At 47.3% G+C, this 22,043-nt stretch overlaps 1 protein-coding gene across 6 annotated transcripts in view; it reads right to left on the minus strand.

Moving 5' to 3' along the window:
• Nucleotides 1-17,480, minus strand: part of FGF1 (fibroblast growth factor 1) — a 103,313-nt gene extending 85,833 nt beyond the window's left edge. Inside the window, exons 1-2 of one of the 6 annotated variants that reach the window (XM_027042661.2) lie at nt 17,027-17,470; nt 6,837-6,990 (exon numbers count right to left, since the gene is read on the minus strand). The gene's annotated coding sequence lies outside the window, so the exon portion shown is untranslated. Of the gene's footprint in view, nt 1-1,992; nt 2,440-6,836; nt 7,361-7,419; nt 7,709-17,026 lie in introns of those variants that run through there. The other 5 variants (XM_053222477.1, XM_027042621.2, XM_027042672.2 and 2 more) reach the window with 5 other exon arrangements.
• Nucleotides 17,481-22,043: the final 4,563 nt, after the last annotated feature.

The following is a 22,043-nucleotide window of genomic DNA, read 5'->3' on the forward strand; positions in this document are numbered from 1 at the left end:
ATAAGTAAACATTAAAAAAAAAAAAAAAGAAGAACAAGGTAGAGCATTCCAGGTGGATGGAACAGCAGTCACAATGTCCAAGAGGCTGGTAAGGACATGGAACCTCAGAGGAACAGAAAAGAGGCCAGTGGGGCTCGAGTGGGTGGGAGAGGTAAGAGGAGCAGAGTCAGGGGATCCTGCTCCCCAAGAGGCCTTGGGCTGCTTACTCACCTTCCTGAAAATCCCCTCTATTTTCCAAAGTGTGCCCCGCTTGCCCCCACAACTCATCCTTGCTTAGCCAGATCCAGCCCCTCTCCAGGAAGAAAAAGGAAGAGAGTTCTTTTTGTGGCAGGCGGGGCTCCTGGCAAAGGCGTTGCGTTCACTTTTACATGGGGGCTCCTGAGTGTATTACGCCAACGATACCTGGCACTGACGAGAAGTTTCCCAGCGATGGAGATGGCGTGCGTGTGGTAGTGGGGCGCTCAGGCACCACCCAAGTGGGAACTCGCCGGCTGTGGGCCCATCTTGCCACTGCTCCCGTGAGCTCACCAGTGAGGCAGCATTTGGCATCAGGTCCTTTGCACTGCTCCTTTCAGATGCTTCTCTGCCCACTTGCACCCCTAGTGCCCTCAGCGGTCTCTCTGGGCTCCCTGTCCTTACCTCTTTCCCCTTCATAACTGGAATCTCTGCCATTCTCCACAGCCCCCACTGAATAATGTGCCTCTGGAATGCATGCCTGCTCCTGCACCTTCAGACAAAGTACAGCAAGCAGACGGGTTATATTCGGAGGCCCCCCTGTGTCCTCCAAGTGTTGCCAAATGGGGGGCTGCCCAGCCAACCTGTCCGAGCTGCCAAGCTGGCTCATTAACCGTTGACAGGACAGAACTGTCCCCGTTTGACCCTTCCCAATGGAGCCTTGACAAACACCTAGAATGTGCTCTGTTGAGGGTCGACAATGGCTAGAACTTCATTCCCTAGAGGCGAAGCAGCCAACCCCAAGTTTGTGAACTCAGAAAGTCTGATGTCTTGCTTTTGGAAAGACCCACTGCTAAAGCATGCCTTTGATGTCTCTATCCCAGCATTCCCTTTGTTGAAAGGAGTTTGCCGTATCCAGGATTCCTTCCTTCTCTGGCCTTCTGTGGTTCTCACTTGAAGGACCCAAACTGTCAACCCAGCTGCCATGGTCTGGCCCCCTCCTGGGCCTTGCTCTCTGACCCGTCCCCCTTCTTCCCTACATTCATTCTTCCCTTCCTTCTTCCAGCCATACTAGCCTTTCCTCCACCCCTTGGCAATGCCGCACTTCCTCACACTGTGTGACCTTTGCAGTATTTTCCCTCCGTCTGAAACACTCGTCCCTCACCCAGTGGACGCTTGCCCATCCCCTACATCTCAACCCAAGCGTCACGAACTCACCAAAACCTTTCCAGACCCCATGACTGGGTCCGGTACTGCATATGCTTTCCTGAGACACGCAGGAAAATTACTGTGTGATTGAGTCTGTGTCCCTCTCTAGCCTCTAGCTTTCAGGAAGGCGGGAACCGTCCGTTCCAGGCTGTATCACAGCCCCAGTGTCTAGCATGCTCCCTGGCACACTGGCAGTAGCTCACAAATGAGGTGAATGAACCTGAGGTGAAGGCACTAGTGACCCTCAAGTAACCCCCCTCCCAGTCCCCATTCTCTGTCCTCTTTATCAGGCTGCTTCTTTATTTCTTTACTTTCCCTTCCCTCCTCTCTCCTCCCCTCGTCATCCTTGCTGCTCATTCCTTCTTCCTTCCTGGGACTTGGACTCTCTGTGAGTCCCATGAACACTGTTTAAAGTCAACACAAGTTGACTCCTGAGTTAAAGAGACGAGAAAGTTGTCATAACTTGGTAGGATGTGTTGGCCTCAAACTAGATCACTCCAAACTCAGGACCTGGGGGTGAACCTAGGCTCTCACCATAGTAGTTTTCCAGGGCTCCCCCAACAAGTACCACAGACTGGTGGCTTAAACAACAGAAGTGTATTGGCTCACAGTTCTGGAGGCCAGAAGTCCAAGGTCAGGGTATCAGCAGGGCTGGTTCCTTCTGAGGGCTGGGAGGAGAAGCATTGTTCCAGGCCTCTCTCCATGACTTGTAGATGGCCTTCTTTTCCCTGTGTCTTCATGCCATCTTCCCTCTAGGTATGTCTTTCTGTCCCAATTTCCCCATTCTATAAGGATGCCAGTCATGCTGGCATTAGGGCCCACCCTAATGACATCATTTAAACTTGATATCCTCTGTAAAGGCGTCTCCAAATAAGGTCACATTCTGATACTCTGCAGGTTAGGACTTCAACGTGTGAATTTGAGGAGAGGACGTAGTTCAGCTCCTAACACCTGCCTTCCACCTGCCCTTTGCCCCAGCCCTTTCTGATTGATTGAATGAGAAAAAAGTAGGGGAGCACAGGGCCGCATCATCTTCTGAGGAAGTTATACAGGGGCCTGGGCATGGAAGCGGACCAGAGAGGAACGTGAACCAGAGAAAGGCACCCAAGAGCGAGAAGGGAAGGCTGAAGTGACCAACAGGTAAAACTCCACTGATAGGAGGTTCCATGATGGTGCTCTGGTAATCTGCTTGTCCAGAGTTCATACCCCAGATCGGCCACTTCCTAGCAGTGAGGGCTTTCCCCTCACTTGTAAAAGGTGGATAATAATTGCACCTAACTTATGGGGTGGTTGTGAGGGTTGAGTGAGGGAATAGCATGAAGGGGTTGGCCCTGTGCCTGGCACATAACAGCTCGGCGTGCAGTGTGGACACTGTCGTGGATGTTGCAACACGTGGAGGGCTAGTCCGAGGAAGATGGTAATTCAGGAAGGAGGGGATGACAAGGAAGAGGCCACTTGTCCCTGACTCAGACCAAATGACTCTGTGTTCTCGTTCACAGCAATGAAGGGAAAAGAACCAGAGCCATGGTCAGACTTGGGTTTCCTCAACTGTCCCCTGTGGACCAAAGATGGAATCACCTGGGCCCTACCCAGGAAATGCAAAATTGTGAGTCCCTCCGGAACCTGGCTAAGTCGGGACTTCGGTGGGCCGGACCTGGGTACTTGATTTTTTAAACAAGCTCCCCTGTGATTCTTATACACATTTGTTTGCAAACTACAGGTCCTGGAGAGACAGAGGGGAGTCTTGTCTGAGGTCCCCCTCCCACACCTGTACAGCTCTGGTGCAAGAGGGGCTTGCTCCTCACGCCTGTCCCCACCACTAGCATTCCTTGGACAAAGTCAGAGGTCGTGAGCAGTTATGCAGAAAACAAATCTCTGTCGCATTTTAAACGTTCTCCTTAGAGGGGTTGCACCGGCAGATCGAGTCTTTTACAGACACCAAGTTCTGGATGGCCCATCCCTTCTCTCTCTACGACTGGAGTCACCCAGTCTTGACGTTGAGCTGACCTCAAGCTGACCTCTGACCTCAGGCCTGCAGAGTTGAAGCGGGGTGCTGGCCCAGCAGGCTTGTGCCTCTGCCTCTGTGTCTGTCGTCAGGCACCATTTCCTCTCTTCTTGGGCATCATCTGCTGACTGGTTTAGGAAAACCTGAGGCCCCTCTTGTTCCCCCGTGACTGAATTCGTGTCTTGTTCCTGAAGACCTGGTCTCAAAAGCGGTAGGTTCTCAAAGTGGAGAGTCTGACTGTGGGTCAAGCTGGGGTCTGCCTTTCTTTCTTTCTTTTTTAAAATTTTTTAAAAAACGTTTATTTATTTTTGAGAGAGAGAGAGAGAGTGTGAATGGGGGCGGAGCAGACACACACACACACACACACACACACACACAGAATCCGAAGCAGGCTCCAGGCTCTGAGCTATTGGCACAGTCTGATGTGGGGCTCGAACCCATGAACAATGAGATCACGGATCATGGCATGAGCTGAAATCAGATGCTTAACCGACTCAGCCACCCAGGCACCCCCGGGGGTCTGCCTTTCTTAGGAGAGTTTCCAAATCCTGGCCTACTTTCCTAGGTCTTCAAATATCACCTGTCGTGAATTCCTGTCACCAAATTCCACCTGTCTCTTAGGACCCCTCCAGTGATCCGATAAAACATACATGGCAAATCAGGTGGGAGCACAGCCTGGGTATGACATGTGACTCTGTCACTTGGTGACTGCGTGAACTTTGGCAAATGGCCCAGCCCAGCAAGCCTCAATTCCTACTTCCCAGGGTTGTTATGAGAATTCAGCAAGGTCAGATACATAAAGCCAAGTCGAGTACCCGGCACATAGTAAGGGCACAGGAAACATAAAGTGTCACTTTGGACTTCGGAACAAAAGGACTTGTACAGCGTGTTCAGAACTCACCTTTCACTAATAATAATAATAAGAGCAAATACATAGTAGTTACTATAAGCCAGGCACTAAGAGCATGACTCATATGAGCCTTTCAGCGACAAGGTTGATACTTTTTTACCCCATTTTACAGATGCGGAAACTGAGGCACAAAGCCACAAGATTAATAAACGGCACAGTCTGAATCTGAACCCCAGGGAGCCCCGCTGCAGAATCTATGCACTTGACCACTATATTAGGCTGCCTCTCTTAATTCGGAATATTTAGGAATCAGACACTTCATATTCCCTTCCTTCCTCTTCTCTCTCTGTAGACCACTGGCCTGGATGCTTGCCCTTGTTCCCATACCTTGGACCCTGCCTCCCAGCTGAGTTGGACATCCTGTCAGTCCACACTCACTGTCTGTTACCTGCCCCCGCCCCCCCAGGTAGGTGCCCTCCCTTTTCTGTGGCTGAGTGGGCTCAATCCAGTTGTACCTTGAGATGGGACCCCTTGTCAGTACTCCGTGAGCATGTGTTGATTAGTGAAAAACGGGGAAAAAAATCTTCATCCACCTATAATTCGTTTCACGTGTAGGCATTAGATTTACCTAAAACCGGGTATGCTTGCGGCACCCGTGACAGATTGCTTTTCCAGCAGCTTAACTCAAGGAGCATTGCGTTGGCCAAGCAACACCCTTTGATAAGGTGGATGGGGAATGCCTTACACTCTGTACCTCCCTCACTCCTAGAGGGTGGCCCAGCAGGCCTGGCAGCTCCGTGATCCTCCATGGTTTACTAGCATCCACAGAACGCATGTGAGCCAGGCGAGCGAGCACACTCTCCATCCTGGGTCAGGCATCCCTTCACTTCGTGTAGGTGGAGCCTAAGATGCCGTCCACCCTCACCACTGAAAGCAACATCATTGTGGTTGATGCTACTGGCCTATGACGTCAAACCACTTAACCAACCTCATAGCGCTTCCTTAAATCCTTTTCGGAACCAGGCAAGCCGTATCTGTATGTATGCACAGCAGATCTGGGAGAGTTTACAAGAAACTCTGTTTTTCTCCCTTCATTATTTGTGTATCAGTTTGGCCTTTGATCAAGTACTTCATTTGCAAAGCCATTTACTCATACTAGCAAAGGCAGGGTCAACAGAAGAAAGCCTCCAGTGCTCACCAGCTGCCCTCAGCAGCACCTTTGATGATCTTGCCTTCAGATATACGATCTGAAAAGGGGAATTTCCTCAGAAGCCCTCAATGACCAACACAAAGAAAACAAAGGAAAAGGGAATTTGTGACTGTGAATCACAGTCTCCACCAAAATCCACACTCATTCACCCAGACAGTCCCAGTAAACAGCCGGCCAGCCCTTCACTGGACACCACTTTGCAAAGCCGGGCTTATTTCTTTTCAACCCTTTGCCACCATCAGGGCTGGCTGAGCCTCACACAAAGCCCCGGTCATCCTCTGGCGGATGCTCGCCTCTCCCACCGCTGTTTGCAGAACTACATCATAAACAATCACATCTCTGTGGGGAATGAAAGGGAAAGTGCCAAAGCAGAAAAAGAATGCAGAAGAATGTGTGGGGAGGTTGGGGGGGGGGGTGGCGGCGCAGTGGTTAAAGCAGCTAGAGAAAGCACTGAATGTTTACATTCTGCTGAGTCACGCAGGGAGCTCTTAGACCCCAGTGCCCAGATAAGGTGAGTTCCTCTTGGGTCTCTGAAAATGGGCACTTGATGCCTAAATTCTCCCCCAGACCTGGAGGTCTGAATTCTTCAAGTGTTCTTCTCTAGAAGCCTTGCACACTTTGGGCATGTAATAGTGACGTGGATGTGGCTAGCCATTCCCGCACCTTCTCCTCCAGTGCCAGTCTGCAGGGGCACTGAGATGAGCATGTGATGTTCAAAGATCAGAAGGAAGGTAAGGAATAGTCCAGGTGAGCCACGGGGCCATCCGAATAGCCGCCTATCGTATCACATTCGGCTAATCCTGTATTTCAGCCCGACTTTTGTATCGAAATTTGGATAAAGTCTGAGGTGCTCAGTGAACAGCCTTCCCGAGGCAGCTGAATGTCCAGGTTCCCCAAGAGGGTGAGTGTGACACAGCGGGCTCACGCCCTCCAGACTTACTAAAGCCACCGATTTTGGCCTCTGTGGAACCCAAGGGGCTGTATCCAGCGCTTCAGTAAATGAGGACATTCCGCCCCCTCCAGTCCTCACTGGCCCGGCAGTGGAGGAATAAAGGTGCTGGGGCAGCATGGTGCAGGATCGTTTTTACAGTCTCTGAAGTCTAGGTGCTATTTTTACATGCCTGTGCCACGGGCGATGCCTCTCCCCAGAGCGGCCAGCACCATGGATTAAACAACCCAGCCAGAGGCGAGCTTCTGGGGATCCACTTGCCGGGGAACTGGTTCCAGTGGTATCTGCTTAAAACATCCCACTGCCTTCAGTCTTCCCGTTTTTTTCCCCCCTCTTCATGTAATATTATCCTTGCACTTGGACACACACACATACGCACGCCCTCAGCTCTGCACACAACCTGCTCTTTCCTCCCTGAAACGGAGACTCAGATTCTTACCTGAAAACCTTGTAGGCTGAGGACTGTGTCTCTTCGTCCAAGGGCAACACGGAAATCCCCTGGGTGTCGTCTGCTCCGTGTCACTGTCACTGTGCTGCGGCTGCTTTCCCAGCAGCTCCACGCCGGCTCTCTGAACTTCTCGGTTACTGCAGCTCTGTGTGGGGAGAGGGGACGGGCCGTGGCATGCACATCAGGTTGCTGGTCTGCCTCCAGACACCATGCCACAGAGCCGGCTACCAGTCCCGCAGGGCCATGTGGGAAGCAGGGAGGCAGGCTGGGGAGCTGAGAATGCCAGCCTCTGGGTCTCTCTCTGACCTTGTTTATCAGCAGAGGGGACCTGCCTGTAGCCTCTAGCCCGCACTGACCCCACCCACAGGGACATACACAGAGCTCTAAGTGCCCCCAACTCTGGACAGCCAGCAGCAGGCAGAGCTATTGGCCAGCAGGGAAGGGAGGCAGAGACGACAGACGGCAGCTATCCTGGGTGTTATTTTAACGTGGTTTGTCTTGGGGCAAATGGCTGAGCCGAATGGACTACTGGCCTGTCTGAGCAGAATCCTGTTTATTTGGAAGCCTCAGTCACCAGGGAAACAGCAGGTCGTGGCTCAGAGACGCTCCTCTGGAATCAGAAGGCTGCTGGATGAAAGAGTCCTTTTCTGTTCTGTCATCTGGCATCCCTGCGCAGGGTGTAGGTGTCTGCGTGTGGCAGAGTGTGTGTGTGTCTGTTTGTGCCATTCCTAGGGCCAAGCCTTGCAACGGGCATGTTGCAAAGCCATCCAAGGCAATGGCTGTCCAGGGTAGGGCTGGATGGGGCTGTGGAGCGAGTATTTCTGTCGTTCCTGACCAGTGGTCAAGCCTGTCACTGCTGAACCGGGCTAATGAATCCTCAGGTGAGCCCAGCTCCAGGGGCGGGGATTTCATTAAAGGACCACAGGCATCATCTTCATGCCACTGGCCAGCGCAGGGTGAGGAAGGGAGGAAGCTGCCTGTACAAATAACTTTGGCTGGCAGGTAGGGAATGAAGCTGGAAATTGGATTAAAAGGATGTGGATCAGGAGGTATCTTTGAAGAGACTAAATGGAAACATGATGAATAGTTTCCTATAACTGAAGAAGGTCTCTACTCCGTATGTAGGCATTGGAAGCCTGGGAGGTATGTGTTTGTATGCATGAATGTTTGTCCCAGCCCGCCCGCCTGCTGATTCAGATAGACAGGTACGGAGTGACCTGTGAGAGCTAGAAATATGCTCTCTGGGGGCACCTGGGTGGCTCAGTCGGTTGAGCATCCGACTTTGGCTCAGATCATGATCTCTGAGTTCGCGGGTTCAAGCCGCATCTCGGGCTCTGTGCTGACAGGTCAGAGCCTGGAGCCTGCTTCGGATTCTGTGTCTCCCTCTGTCTCTGTCCCTCCCCTACTCTCTCTCTCTCTCTCTCAAAACAAAAACAAAAACATTAAAAAAAAATAATGCTCTCTGGTCTCCACCTCCCCTTGGAAGGTGGAGGTGGGAGCCTCTCTCCAAAGGCATCACGTGGCATCCAGGGAGCCGTTTTTGTGCCTTTTGAGGAGATGAGCCTCCGAGAAGCTCATTCCCTGGAACAGGATGGATAAGCCACGGCTCTCCTGAAAGGGACTTGAAAAGTACAGAAAAAAAATGATTTCACTAAATTTTATTAATTGGAACCTCCGTGAGCTGCCATGTCTATGTATTCAAAGGTACTCATAATTTGCTTTCAAAAATAATAATCTTCCTGAGTGTCTACACAATTCCAAAGGACCTTCTGAAGCACAGAAAGATAAAAATATTTCGGATAATCGTCTTCTCAATACTGGAGAATTATTATGCTACCTCCAGTGTGCATGTTAACTTTCAACCACATGGAAAGATAGATCTTAAGGTTAGGAAACAGTAAATTAGGAAATTAAACCCATTAAATAGCTAACTAAAAATTCTCAGGACAGAGATGCGGCTCAGGGTCTCACCCAGCGTGCATCCCCTAATAAAAGCCTTTGCTGTGACTAAAAGCAGGTGTCCCTAGCTCAGGGTCATGCCCTTGAACCTGCCCACACTGTGTGGTTGACCCTTCCTGTGCAGCTCGGCCGGGTTCCCATTCCATCCTTCCTAAAGGAGATGGATGAGACTGCTAACCGCATCTTCCCTGCAAGCCAACAGGAGTAATGGGACCATCCAGTGTGCCAAAATGTGTGAAAGCACCTTGAAAATGGGTAACACAAGTGTAAGTTATTATTTTAGTGTTATTTCTCCATTATATCCAGTTGTGAACTGCTGTTAAAAAAAAAAAAAACCTACAAGAATTTTCCACAAAGATAATCCCTAGCTACTGATATAAACTCCTTTTTCTTTCTTTCTTTCTTTCTTTCTTTCTTTCTTTCTTTCTTTCTTTCTTTCTTTCTTTCTTTCTTTCTTTCTTTCTTTCATGTTTATTTATCTTCAAGAGAGAGACAGAGTGCAAGTGAGGGAGGGGCAGAGAGAGGGAGACACAGAATCTGAAGAAGGCTCCAGGCTCTGAGTTGTCAGCACAGAGTCCGATGTGGGGCTTGAACTCATGAACCATGAGATCATGACCTGAGCCAAAGTTGGATGCCTAATAGACTGAGCCACCTGGGCTCCCCTAAACTAATTTCTTTACTGCATATCTGATATTCAGCAATGTTACTGTCCAAATACTGGGAAATAATGAATCCTCAGTTCCTTAGAGTATTTACTGTAATATAATTCCCCTCAATATTGAATTTTTAAAAATTTCACTTTAATATCCCCCAAACTCCACATTTATTTCAACTTTCATATCAAGCGTCTAAATTTGTCTTTTAAATAATATACATTTGGATGTTTTGAGTCATGAGACATGATAATGTTAATGCTTTCTGGCCTATTATTTAGCCTGGGAAGAGACTTGGAGATTGCCTTGTCTGAAGGTCTGGCCTCAGAAGAGCCCTCCAGCTCTGGGCCAGGAAATAATAGCTGTTGAGGCTGTTCATTAAGCATCCATAATGCTCTAGATCCTATGCAGGTCATGTAACAGAAACATACCTTCCCTCAAAGCTCTTAGACCACATTTAAAGCCGTTTCTGCAATGATTAAAACCTATCTGCAGGGGGATGCCTGAGGGGCTCCGTCGGTTAAGTGTCCAACTCTCAATTTCGGCTCAGATCACAATCTCAGGGTCGGCAGATCAAACCCTGTATCAGTCTCCGTGTTGAACATGGAGCCTGCTTGGGATTCTCTATCTCTCCCTCTGCCCCTCTCCCGTGCTTGTGGTCTCTCTCTCTCAAAATAAATAAATAAACATTAAAAAAAAAAAAACACCCTATATGCAGGCCTACTAACACTGCAGGGGGTGGGTCTGTGAAAGGAAGAACATGACAGATTTGCAAGACCAACAGAAATCCTGTAGAAGCCTTGTAGTTTTATCCACAGAGGTGTGGCCATGGCCGGAGTCATCCACACCTGAAATGTTGTGGCTGCTTCTGGAAGTGAGATTTTTCTTTCCACGTCCTAAGAGATTGATTCACAATGGAGCGCTTCAGCAGTTGCTATCACAGAACGTGGCTCTAAACCTCTTATAAGATCCTTAGAAGAGTGCTAAAAGTAGAATGTGGCATTTCCATGCCTTGACTTATTCTGTGCTTGGGGCTTCTGAAAAGCAGACATCACTTTTTAATTGCCCCAACATGAGAGTGGAACCAAAGCATGATAGATAGAATCAGCAGAATTCAAAATGCCCCCAGCAACTATTCTTTCTCTCTCTGGGCATAACATAGAAGCAATGGCTTCTTGTGCCTTGAATCTTGAAGCTGACAGTCAGTATTTGCTTTAAAATTTCCCCATTCGTTCGTCCTGTTTCCGTAAGTGATGCAGTTATTTGAAACACACACTAGACACACTGCATTTTCTTTCTAATTCCATTTGACCTTGTTGGGACATAACAAATCCTGATCAGCTGACAGGAGAAATCAGATGCTGCACTCTCCTCTCTCCCCTAGCAAAGTATTTCCTTCTGTTTATGCCAAATCATGCAATTAAATGAAGGGCATGCTGGCCTCATGGCGAACCAACTGCCAGGATGACGGAGGGGAGGGATTTGACACACAGGGCATAGGGAAATGCCGCAGACGTTTACAGGAAATTGTATTAGTTGCCTGAGGAGACCTGAAAGCCACAAACGTCACAGAGCTGCAGGACAGAAACAGGGCCCAGTGGTTCTCAAGGGGGCAGTCACCTGATCCTATGGTAATCCAAGAACAGGAGCTCACCCCAGGGTCAGCCTGGCTCTCTCGCTTCTTCAGGGGATTGTACTTGGAAGGGACTAACCCATGAGGGGTGGGCTTCTTCTTCTCTGTGATATTGATCATCCACTGCCTCTTCTATTTTATGTTTTCCTTTATCTCAATTTTTAAATTTTTATTTTAATATATTTTATTTTTAAATAAAAGTAATGCTTTGCACACACGGCGACATGCACAGTGTACAGAAGGGTATAAAATGACCCTCACTAAGCCCCTCTCCCCAAAGATAACCACTATTAACTTTTTTTTTCCTGGACCCTTTAGTGGGGAAACGGCTTCATACACCTGAATGTGTATATGCTCAAAAACAATTTACGAGCAATGTCCTGCATTGTTGTTTGCTTTTCACTTAGTAATAAATCTTTGCACATTGGTGTAGTCCGTCCAAGCACCAGTGTTCCTGGGCTATTGCAAAATCCTCCTAGCTGATTTCCCTGCTTCTACCCAACTTACTCTCTATAGTTCATTCCAGAGGGATCCTGCTAAAAGATAAATCAGATCATATACCTGTTTGTTCACAACTGTCCAGGGCCTTTGACTTGCTCTAAGAATGAAAGCTAAGCTTGCTATCACCAACTGCTTCCCTAAGTCCACCTCCTATGAGCTGCTTGGTCATTTGTTCCAGTCATACTACTCATCTAGGCCAAACGTCCTACCTCAGGACCTTTGCCCCTGCTACTCTTGCTTCCTGAGGTGTACACATTTGTTTTCTGCCCCTCTTTGTATGGCAAGCTCTTGCTTATCATTCTTGTCTCATTTCAGATCACCTTCTCCCTGACCACTTGCTCTAAATCAGCCCCTATCACTGTTCTTCACATCCTCCTGCTTTCTTTTCCTTCACAGACCTTACTGCCATGGAACATTATGATATTCAGTTAGCTGTTTACTGGTTTGTTTCCTGACCCCTCTGCCACACACACTGGAATATAAACTCCATGAGGAAAGCAGGGATTTCATCTGTCTTTTCACCATTACATCCTCCGTGTCTAGACCAGTGGTTCTCAAGCTTGGATGTGCGTTGGAATCACGTGGAGGGTTGATTAAAACACAGATTGCTGGGCCCCAACTCCAAAGCTTCTAATTCAGGAGGTCTGGAGTGGGCCTGGAAATGTGCACGGCTAGCAAGTTCCCAGATGATGGTGAAACTGCGTCCAGGAACCAAACTCTGAGAACCCTTAGTCTCGACAGTGCCTGGCCCACGGTGGGTGTGCATATGTATTTGTCACATGAATGTATGAGTGTGCACCTGAGGGACTGCCACCTTCTTTGTCATGGCTTTTCCACTTCATTATTTACTTATATTTATGTCTGTAAGTCTCCTCAAATTCTTTGTGACAAGAGGGTCCAAGTTTTGTCAGCTACTTTTAGAACATGATTTATTAGCTCCACTGATTCGTCAGCAGATGAATAAAAATGTAATGTTTTATAGGCCCTGGGAGATCCACGGGAGTCCCATCTTGTTCTCTGCCTCAGTAAACCATGAGAACAAAAGGTGGGATGACTCTCACTTGACATGTGATGGAGAATTTTGCCCAGAAGTAATCGCTCAGGCCTCCCCTGTAGTTGTTTAATAATTGTCCCCTTGGCTTGGATTCTGCCTCGTGCTTTGGAACACACATACATAGTCTACCTGGACCCCAGGTTATGAAATGTAGGGAGTCCAGTGGTTTTCCTGTGAGTCACAAAACCCCTGAGAATCTGACAAGGTCTGTAAGGTCTGTAACCCTTTTCCTGAACACACACACACACACACACACACACACACACACACACACACACCTTTTTTATGTTTAATTCCTGGAAGTTACAAGATACCCCAAGTCAAAATTCAAAACTCCTGATTTGTGAATTGTCTATGTGGCAAAAAACCAAAAACAACGTGGATCCTTAGTTTAGCATTTAAATTCCTCAGGAATCAGAAAGTTAAATGTAAGAAGACAAACCTTAGAGGAAAACATGAATTAATAAGATTAATAATCTTATTATTTATTTTAAATAAGGTACAAACTAATAAGGACCCCCCTGTAGAGTTGCTCAGAGCCACTCAGAGGCACTCAGAGCCCCAATAAGATTTATAATCTTAGAAGGGAGAATGCTTTTTGGAGCAGGACTTGAAACCCAGAAATGAAAAGAGAATAGTGAGATTGCTTCCATAACATTTTGAATAATCCACACAGGAAAGAGGGGAACAGAAATCCTCCCAGCTTAGACTCTGTGGAGAAATCTAAGGATCCCGTTTTTCCCATCTATATTCTTTCCACTTGGATTGTCTGGGTGGTCTGTGGCCGAGCTCTGTGGGAGAAGACCTAAGCTTATCAGAGCAGATGGGGTGAGGCCACATCCTTCAGGGAAGCCGTCACTGGGTTCATTATTTGATTAGCCATGGTTGGGTTTTTAAACAACTTTGAGATATAATTCATATACCATATAGTTCACTCATTTAAAGTAAACAATTAAATGGTTTCAATGTATTCACGTGGTTGTACAGCCATCACCGCTAATTTTAGAACAGTTTTGTCATCCCCAAAAAGAAACCCCATACTCATTAGCAAGTACTCCCCACACCATGTTCCTGCCAGGCCTAGGCAACCACCAATGTACTTTCTGTCTCTGTAGAATTGCCTGTTATGGCCGTTTCGTAGAAATGAAATCATACAGTATGGGTTTCTTTCCCTTCAAAAGCATAATGTCTCTGAGGTTCATCGGTGTTACAGCATGTTTCAGCACTTCATTCCTTTTTATCGCTGAGTAGTATTTCATTGTGTGGATATGCCACATTTTATTTATCCATTCATCGGTGAATGGACTTTTGGCTTGTTTCCCTGTTTGGACTGTGATGAATGATGCTGCCATGGACATGTATAGTTTTTGTGAGAACATATATTTTCATTTCTGTTGGGTCTGACAGTGGTTTTCCTCTGAAAGACTTACCCAAAGAGTTTTACTTAGCCTGTATAATTCTTTTGGTTTTAATTTTTTTTTTTTTTTACAGTAAACTCATGGAGAAGCGAGCAGGCTTGGATCCTAAGACCTCAGAGCTCTGTTACCCCCAGGCTAGGCCCTTCTCTGCTTCTAGGTAATCTGGGACCCGATCAGTCTTGCCGTGTCTCACTTGTGAGGGCGCCAGGTCTCTGACCCTCCTGCAGGACCTTGTGAGGATTAATGGCCTAAATCAAATAGGATCTGCTCTTGAGAAGATGCTGACCCATACGAATAGGTCAGTGTGTGTCACGGAAACCACATACCCTCAAACCAAGGGCCTCGCTGGCATCAGAGGTGACAGCATCAGACAAGAGGCCAGTGGCTGGTTGTTAGAAGCATAGCTAGTCCAAAAAAATACTCACCATAGTCTCAACGTTTTGGTTTCCTTTGAGATCAGATTTTGTTGCTTTCCAAATCCTGCGAGCTACCCTGTGAGGGTAGAAACGTCAGGGCCATCTGCCCAATGATGGACAGCCAAAAGGGCAAGTTGAAATTCTAAAACCCACTTTCAGCTAACATTTCCTCAAAAGTACCTCCCTCTTCAGGGCCCCAGAGGCATCTCCTTTTGTGAAATCCATGCTCCCCTGACCTTTGTGGCTTTGGGGTAGGCAAGTGTCTCTTCGCCCCTGGGTACAAACTAATAAGGACCCCCCTGTAGAGGCACTCGGAGACCCAAGTGGCAGAAGGTGGGTCCAAAACACCCAAGCTTACTCATGCTCTTTGACCAGCCAACGGTGTTCCTTGGTCTTGAAAATCAGGCAGCCAGAAGCTCCCCTGGTAAGTATGTAAATGCCAAATTTAATAGGAAATGAGATGGCAGGCATGCCTGGGTTGTAACTCCCATGTCACCGCTTAAGGGACAAGTAAGTTAATTCTATGAGCCTCAGTTTCCCCATATGTTAAATGAGGGATAATGCCAATATTTGCCTTGTAGGGTCATCGTGAAGGTTACCTGAGATGATGACTCTGAGGCTGCAGCATACAGCTGGAGCTCAATTAATGTTTGCTATAATTATTACTTTTAAAATCAGAATTTAGGACTTCACATAACCTAGCCATCCTCTCTCAGGTATTTATGGAAGCTGGGTTTCTATTGGTCACTTGGCACTTGCTATGTGTCAGACACCACAGAGAGGGCTAGGGATAAAATCCAGTTTCCCCCAGGAATGTAAAATTCAAGTTTTTTACAGGGTGCGAGATTGCAGAAAGGCTCGACGAGCCAGGGAAGGCCTCAGGGGAGGCAGCACTGAGGCTGGCCCTTGAAAGGCAGGGTGGGTTCACATCCACAGAGCAGAGGGAGACACAGGTGGACAAGGACAGGGGACCGAGGAGGGGAGATCTGTCTGCACACAGGCAAGGTTGGGGGCCTAGGTGCGTCTCGTCATGATGGGTCGTCTGGGCACTGAGCCCGAGAAAAGCCTTCTGTTTTCTTTTGCACTCTGTGGGGGTCTCTCTAGGAATGAGATGCCATGGGGTCTTTCAGTCACTTCTACTAATAACTATCCTTATTATGAGACTTTCTGTCACTGATTTTTGTGGACTATAAGAGGGAGGAAAAGTGATGTTGGAGGAGTTTTAAGTCTTCATCCAGACCATCACAAAAATAGCAATGCACAGTGGCAAGCATTGTGTCCAGGCCCCTCCTCTAGGACTAGCACCTTGGTTATCTTTGGGGACCCAGCCCTTCATTCCTTCCAGTCTGTGTGGTTTGGGTGGGGATGACTACACCCCATGGCAAGGATGGCCACAGTGCCCACACTGGTTCAGTGAGATGCGACTCTGAGACTCTAGACTCTTGGGAAAAGGACATGCCTGTTCTTCTAGAGGGTGGCTTTGCCATTAGGGTGTCAGCCTGGAGTTGCTGGTGGCCATCTTGCCACTGCCTTAGGTGAGTCTTCCTGGGCTACAATGACACGGGGATGCAGAGCCAAGAAACAGAGAGAGACAGAGTTGGGATGCTACCATCTGGGCACCTGGATCCCACCATACCACAGCCTTTTCAGTTACACAAGCAAACAAATTTCCTTCTTTTGGCACAAGTCTCTTCAAACCGGGTTTCAGTCTATTGTCGCTAAAAGAATCCTGCTTTACTGGAGTGTCTTGCTCCCACCTACGTTTTGTGGGCTTCTTCTTAGCATAGGTATTTGTAGTCCATAGTCAGGGGGTGGCGTGGTGTGTAACAAGGGTCAGTGGTACGCATTTGCTAGTGATGGCGACATCTGTACACATCCCCAGACAGGCACAAGTACATGTCACGTGCTTGGGAGGGGAAGCCGAGACTGCACAATTGCCTTGTCTTCTTTGTCCCTTGACTCGGCTTACAGAGCAATTCTCCCCAAACCCTGCATTTTATCCCTCTTGTTCTCAACCAAAGAAATGAGTTCTGGGATCTGTTAAGTATATTTTACAGAGTTCTAAGAAGTCAGGAAAAGGTGTGGAAGGAAGGAGGAGAGAGGAAGATCTGCACATCTCCCTTGTGGGTTTTTTTTCCCCCTTTTGTCCAATAATAAGGAATGAGCCGGCCTCCTTTTGTTTCCTATTTCATGCAGGGCTTTTTAAAACTAAGATGAACTCGACTGCAATGGGATTTGTCTAATGGTTTCTTGGAAAACATCTTCTTGGATCTCAGCAAACATAATTCACTTGGTGGGAATCATTTCTCACTTCCCCGCTAAGAACTGGACCTACCCTGTTCTTTCTGGGAGCATAGTAGCCTCAAAATGAGAGAAGAGAGTACAGGTATTTTAAGCTAGCATCCATCACACAGACTCAAGTCTGCCAGAGACCCAGATCAGGGAGGCGAAGAGGAAGAAGAGGGGCAGGGGAGAGCATTCATGCTGGACCCGAGCACGAAGTCTGTAGTCATGAGCCCCTCAGAGAAACGAAACGGATGCACTCACCTCTTTGCTTTGGCTCTGGGGCACTTTCTTTCTGGGGCGAGGCAGCCACAGCAGCCTACAGCGTCCAGGGTGACCTAACGGGAGTGCTGCAGGCAGGCCGCTGCAGGAGGAAGGGAGTTCCCATTCTCCATCAGAAGGGAGTGTCCTTCACCAAAAGGAGGCGATGCCCTTATTCCCCTGGAGTTGAGGCTGTTGGTTCCGCCTGTCCTCTCTCTCCTGCTGCCTCTCTGGTGTGAATGGAGCTCAAGGGAGTCCTGAGAGAAGAGCTGAGTGCAAAGCACACACCACACCCGCCCTGATACAGGTTGTTTTCCCAGCCCGGGAGAGCCAGGGGAGGGAGGCAGCCAGTGCACTGGGAGGCCACCCTCTCCGGGGGCCCCCCACCAGTGCGGCTGATGCTGGGGTACCCACGGAAAGCCCAAGGACAGGCACTTGTGTATTTCTTTCTCCCCTCTCATGTGATCTTATTTTTGGGCTGGATACAAAAGCTATTTGGGGGCTGGATAGCTGCCAGGTGAAAGGACCATTATCTTATCCAAGTTGTCTCCGTGCCTCTGTCTGAGCTAGTCTCTGTTGCCTCTCCCCGTATACGGCAGAGCTGTGGGGATCTTGCTGTGAACCTTACTTTTCATATATCCCAGCAGTTAGTCCACATTACTAACTTTATGTCAACTAGCTTACCCCCATCCTGTGAGGTTTCACAGAGGACAAGTATAATGAACAATGCCATTACTATTATGTCTGAGGCTGGTTGACCTGTCATATAACCAACATACAACACTATCTTAGACATAGAGACCCTCTTATCAGCACTGGGGTGGGACCTTCGGACCTGGAAGGCGCTCAGGAGCAAAGTCAAGGAACAGAGTGAGGTTGTAACACTGAAGGGCCCTGACTCCCCCCTCCCCCAACCGGGTGGCTGCTTCTGCTTCTATCTCCCAGGGGTATAAAACTTAAAATGTTTAAATGGCTTGGTTTTTCACCTCTGAGTTTTCCTCTTCAGAGATGAATCAAAGTTTTGAAACACTCATGCCTGACAAACGCTGTATCATCATCTTCACGATCATCACTGTTATTTATTAAGCTCTTGCTAAATGCCATTCATGTGCTGAGCCCTTTTCCTGCGCTGGCTCATTTCTCCTCCCAGCAGCCCTCTGAGGAAGGTAGTCATGTTCGGATAGGACAGCAAGAGAAGCAGAGGCTGGGAAAGGTGTGCTGGCCAGGGAAAGACCCGAGCCACCCATCTGTCTGATTCCAGAGCAGGAGTTTTGGGCCACTGTGCTTACTGTGTGCTGAAGCTATAAATTACTGAGATTTCACTATTGTTTTCATTTCCTAAGAGGAAAATAAAAAACCTCACGGTGGATTCAGATGCATGACTTCACTCCTCAATTTCTTTCCTAATTCCAGTTCTTGAAACAGAGAAAAAGGTTTTCATCTGTTTACAGTCCTGGGCCCTGATTCTAGATACAGGATAGAGGAGTCTGGCCTCCATTCTCCTTGGAGCCCGTTTTCTATGAATAATTCACTGTGCAAACACAAACACGCCAGAGGGGACCCGGCTGGGCGGCCCACTACCCCTGAGATAGAGCCCCCGAGATCGAGTCGAACAGCTTGTCCAATACTGCCCCCTGCAGGCCTCTAGGCTGCATTACCCCCAGAATGGCCGTCCAGACTTCACAAGGATTGTTTTTAGGGAACTGGTTCCTCTAGGCACACCTTCCTAAAACTGATTTGCCTAAGAAAGTGCCTGTGTTGTAATAACCCTTACTGGAAAGTGTACCCCTCATCCCACAAATCTTACTAAGGTGCCATTACTCCAAATGTGAAAATCTCCAGCTCCAGGTCCCCAAACTGGAAACTTCCTTTAATAATTTAATTCAGCTTCCTTTAATGATTAATTAAGGTATTTTTCTTTTTTTAGTTTATTTTCGTGAGAGAGAGAGAGAGAGTGTGCAAGCTGGGAAGGGGCAGAGAGAGACATGGAGACACAGAATCCAAAGCAGTCTCCAGACTCCAGGCTGTCAGCAAGAAGCCCAACGCGGGGCTCGAACACACAAACAATAAGATCATGACCTGAGCCGAAGTTGGGCGCTCAACTGACTGAGCCACACAGGTGCCCCAAGTTTGCTTTTTTTATTTATTTAACAAAATTTGTTTCTTCTATTCCTTGAATTTGAGGGAAACTACTGTGAAAGTGAATCATAGGGAATCTCGGAAATAATAACAGATGAATAGGTATATTTAATTTTTTTTTAACGTTTATTTATTATTGAGAGACAGAGAGAGACAGAGCATGAGCATGGGAGGGGCAGAGAGAGGGAGACACAGAATCTGAAGCAGGTTCCAGGCTCTGAGCTGTCAGCACAGAACCCGACGCGGGGCTCAAATTCACGAGCCCCGAGATCATGACCTGAGCCGAAGTTGGACGCTTAAGCTACTGAGCCACCCAGGCGCCCCGTGAATAAGTATATTTAAAGAATGATGTCACAACTTAAGTTTTTAATTCCAATATTTACAATATGCTGGAAGGTATTATCTTGAAGCCCTATGAACCTAATGATGAGCATGTCACACATCAACTTTAAAATGTAGGTAGAGGGGCGCCTGGGTGGCTCAGTCGGTTAAGCGTCCAACTTCGCAGGATCTCGCGGTCTGTGAGTTCGAGCCCCACGTCGGGCTCTGCACTGACAGCTCAGAGCCTGGAGCCTGTTTCAGATTCTGTGTCTCCCTCTCTCTCTGACCCTCCCCCATTCATGCTTTGTCTCTTTCTGTCTCAAAAATAAATAAATGTTAAAAAAATTAAAAATAAATAAAAATAAATAAAAAAAATAAAATGTAGGTAGAGATGGCCTTGTTTTTCAAAATTGTTTCAGAAGTCACAGGAACAAAAACTGGCCGAAGCCTGTTGTACCTGGGGCTGGCCATTGCTGACTGGTAACAGATTGCTGTCCATCCATCCAAGAGAAGTGAGCACCTACTATATGTCAGGCATTGTTTCGGGCACTAGATAGAAACATGGTGAGCAAAAAGTTCCATGTTACATGCCAAATTTTTACTTGTGGCTGCCTCTAGAGAGTTGAGTGAGGCAAATAGCTTAATTTAATAATACTCATATCTAAAATTCATTTTAGATAAGTACTAAGGAGGAGCATTTGGTGAGTAGAGAAGGTATAAGGGAGACTGACAAATAATGAGGATTGACTTAAGTCATGAAGGAGATGTCAGGGAAATAACATCTGAACCAAGAATAATGCAGAATCTCCATGAAAACCCTTGTAATATGGGAGGATTGGCAGAAGTGTTTTTAGAAAGGGCCTTTGCCCCTACACAAGTAAATCCGTGTTGTAAATCAATGTTTCTCAACTGGGACTCATTTCTTTCCCAGGGGACATTTGGCAATTTCTGCAGACATTGTCGGTTGCTGCGACTGGGGTTGTACTAGTGGCATCTAGTGGGTAGAGACCAGGGATCCTGCTGAACATTCTGCAATGTACAGGACAGCCCCCACATCAAAGCAGGCAGCCCTCAAAGTCAATAGTGCTGAGCTTGAGAAACCCTGTTGAAGAAGAGGGCAGGGCAGACCACACAAGTGTCTGTAGTAGATGTGGATTCATTTGTTCATTCATTCAACAAATACTTATTGAGTGCTCACTATGTTCAAGACACCATTCTGGGCATAATTGAGGCATACCAGGTATCCCTTAACCACAATTGTCACCTCAAATGGCCTGCCCAGTTGTGTTTCTGTGATCCAGCCTAAAACTGTCACCATTCAAATAGTGGCAAAACTGGTCTTACTGTCTGGAGAAATAAGAGATAAAAATGTATGCGTATTATTAGCAAGTTGGTCCCTGAAGCATTGTTTGTAAATAGTGGAAACAACCTAAGTATCTGTCTGTAAGGGAATGGTTACATAATTCTAGTATATCCGTATAATAGCGCCCAATAAAAAGGAAAGAAGCAAGTCTCCTTGAGATGACACAGAAAATAACCATGAAGGTATTGATAACTGGAAAAAAATGGGAAATAGCACGTAGAGTATAACTGATGTGATTTGTGTTTTTAACTTTTTTAATGTTTATTTATTTTTTGAGAGAGAGACAGAGACAGAGTGTGAGTGGAAGAGGGGCAGAGAGAGAGGGAGACACAGAATCCAAAGAAGGCTCCAGGCTCCAAGCTGTCAGCACAGAGACTGACACAGGGCTTGAACTCACAAACTACAAGGTTATGACCTGAGCTGAAGTCGGACGCTTAACCGACTGAGCCATCCAGGCACCCTGATGTGATTTGTGTTTTTAAATTGGTTTATGTGTGTGTTTGCATATGCATGCAATTACTAAAGAAATTGTCACCAAATCCTACTAATGGTTCCCTCTAAGGAATGGAAAATAACTCTGGAACATGTTCATTGATAGTAACCCTCTACATAATTTCCTCCTTTCACATCATTTAGATTGTCTCCAGTTTATCCTTTTCATTACTACTACCAATATTCAACCGCTCACCAACTTCTGGAGATCCTTCAACTTCTAGGACAATTCCCATTCCTTATTAAATACAAGGCCCTTCCAAACTTGCCTCTAGTCAGTCCTCCTAGGCTGTTCTTGGGAGCTGCTCGCCCTTCCCAGCCTTTTTCCCACCCCCACCTCCCTGGAGCTTTGGGAGTCCAACGGTGGACTCCTGGGACTTCATCATGCCATATCCTTTCAAGACAAGCTCACCTCTGTGCCTGAAAAGCAGTCCTCTTCTTTTTATACCTTTATTAGGATAGACTAGGTTATACTGTGGTTATAAATAATCCCCGAATTTCAGTGACTTAAAATAACAAAACTGTATTTCTCATTAATGGACATCAACCTGTCCATTTTCAGGTTGGCTAGGCAACTCTGCTCCGTGTAATCCTTAATCAAGGACCCAGAGCTCAAGGAGGTCAAGGAACTCGTCCTCTGCATTCAGGAAAGAAAAAAGAGGTAACGTTTACTACTACTCTAGAACCTAGAAGCTACTTTTTTCC

The sequence above is a fragment of the Acinonyx jubatus genome, chromosome A1 (genome assembly GCF_027475565.1).
Source record: "Acinonyx jubatus isolate Ajub_Pintada_27869175 chromosome A1, VMU_Ajub_asm_v1.0, whole genome shotgun sequence".
Lineage (NCBI taxonomy): Eukaryota > Metazoa > Chordata > Mammalia > Carnivora > Felidae > Acinonyx > Acinonyx jubatus.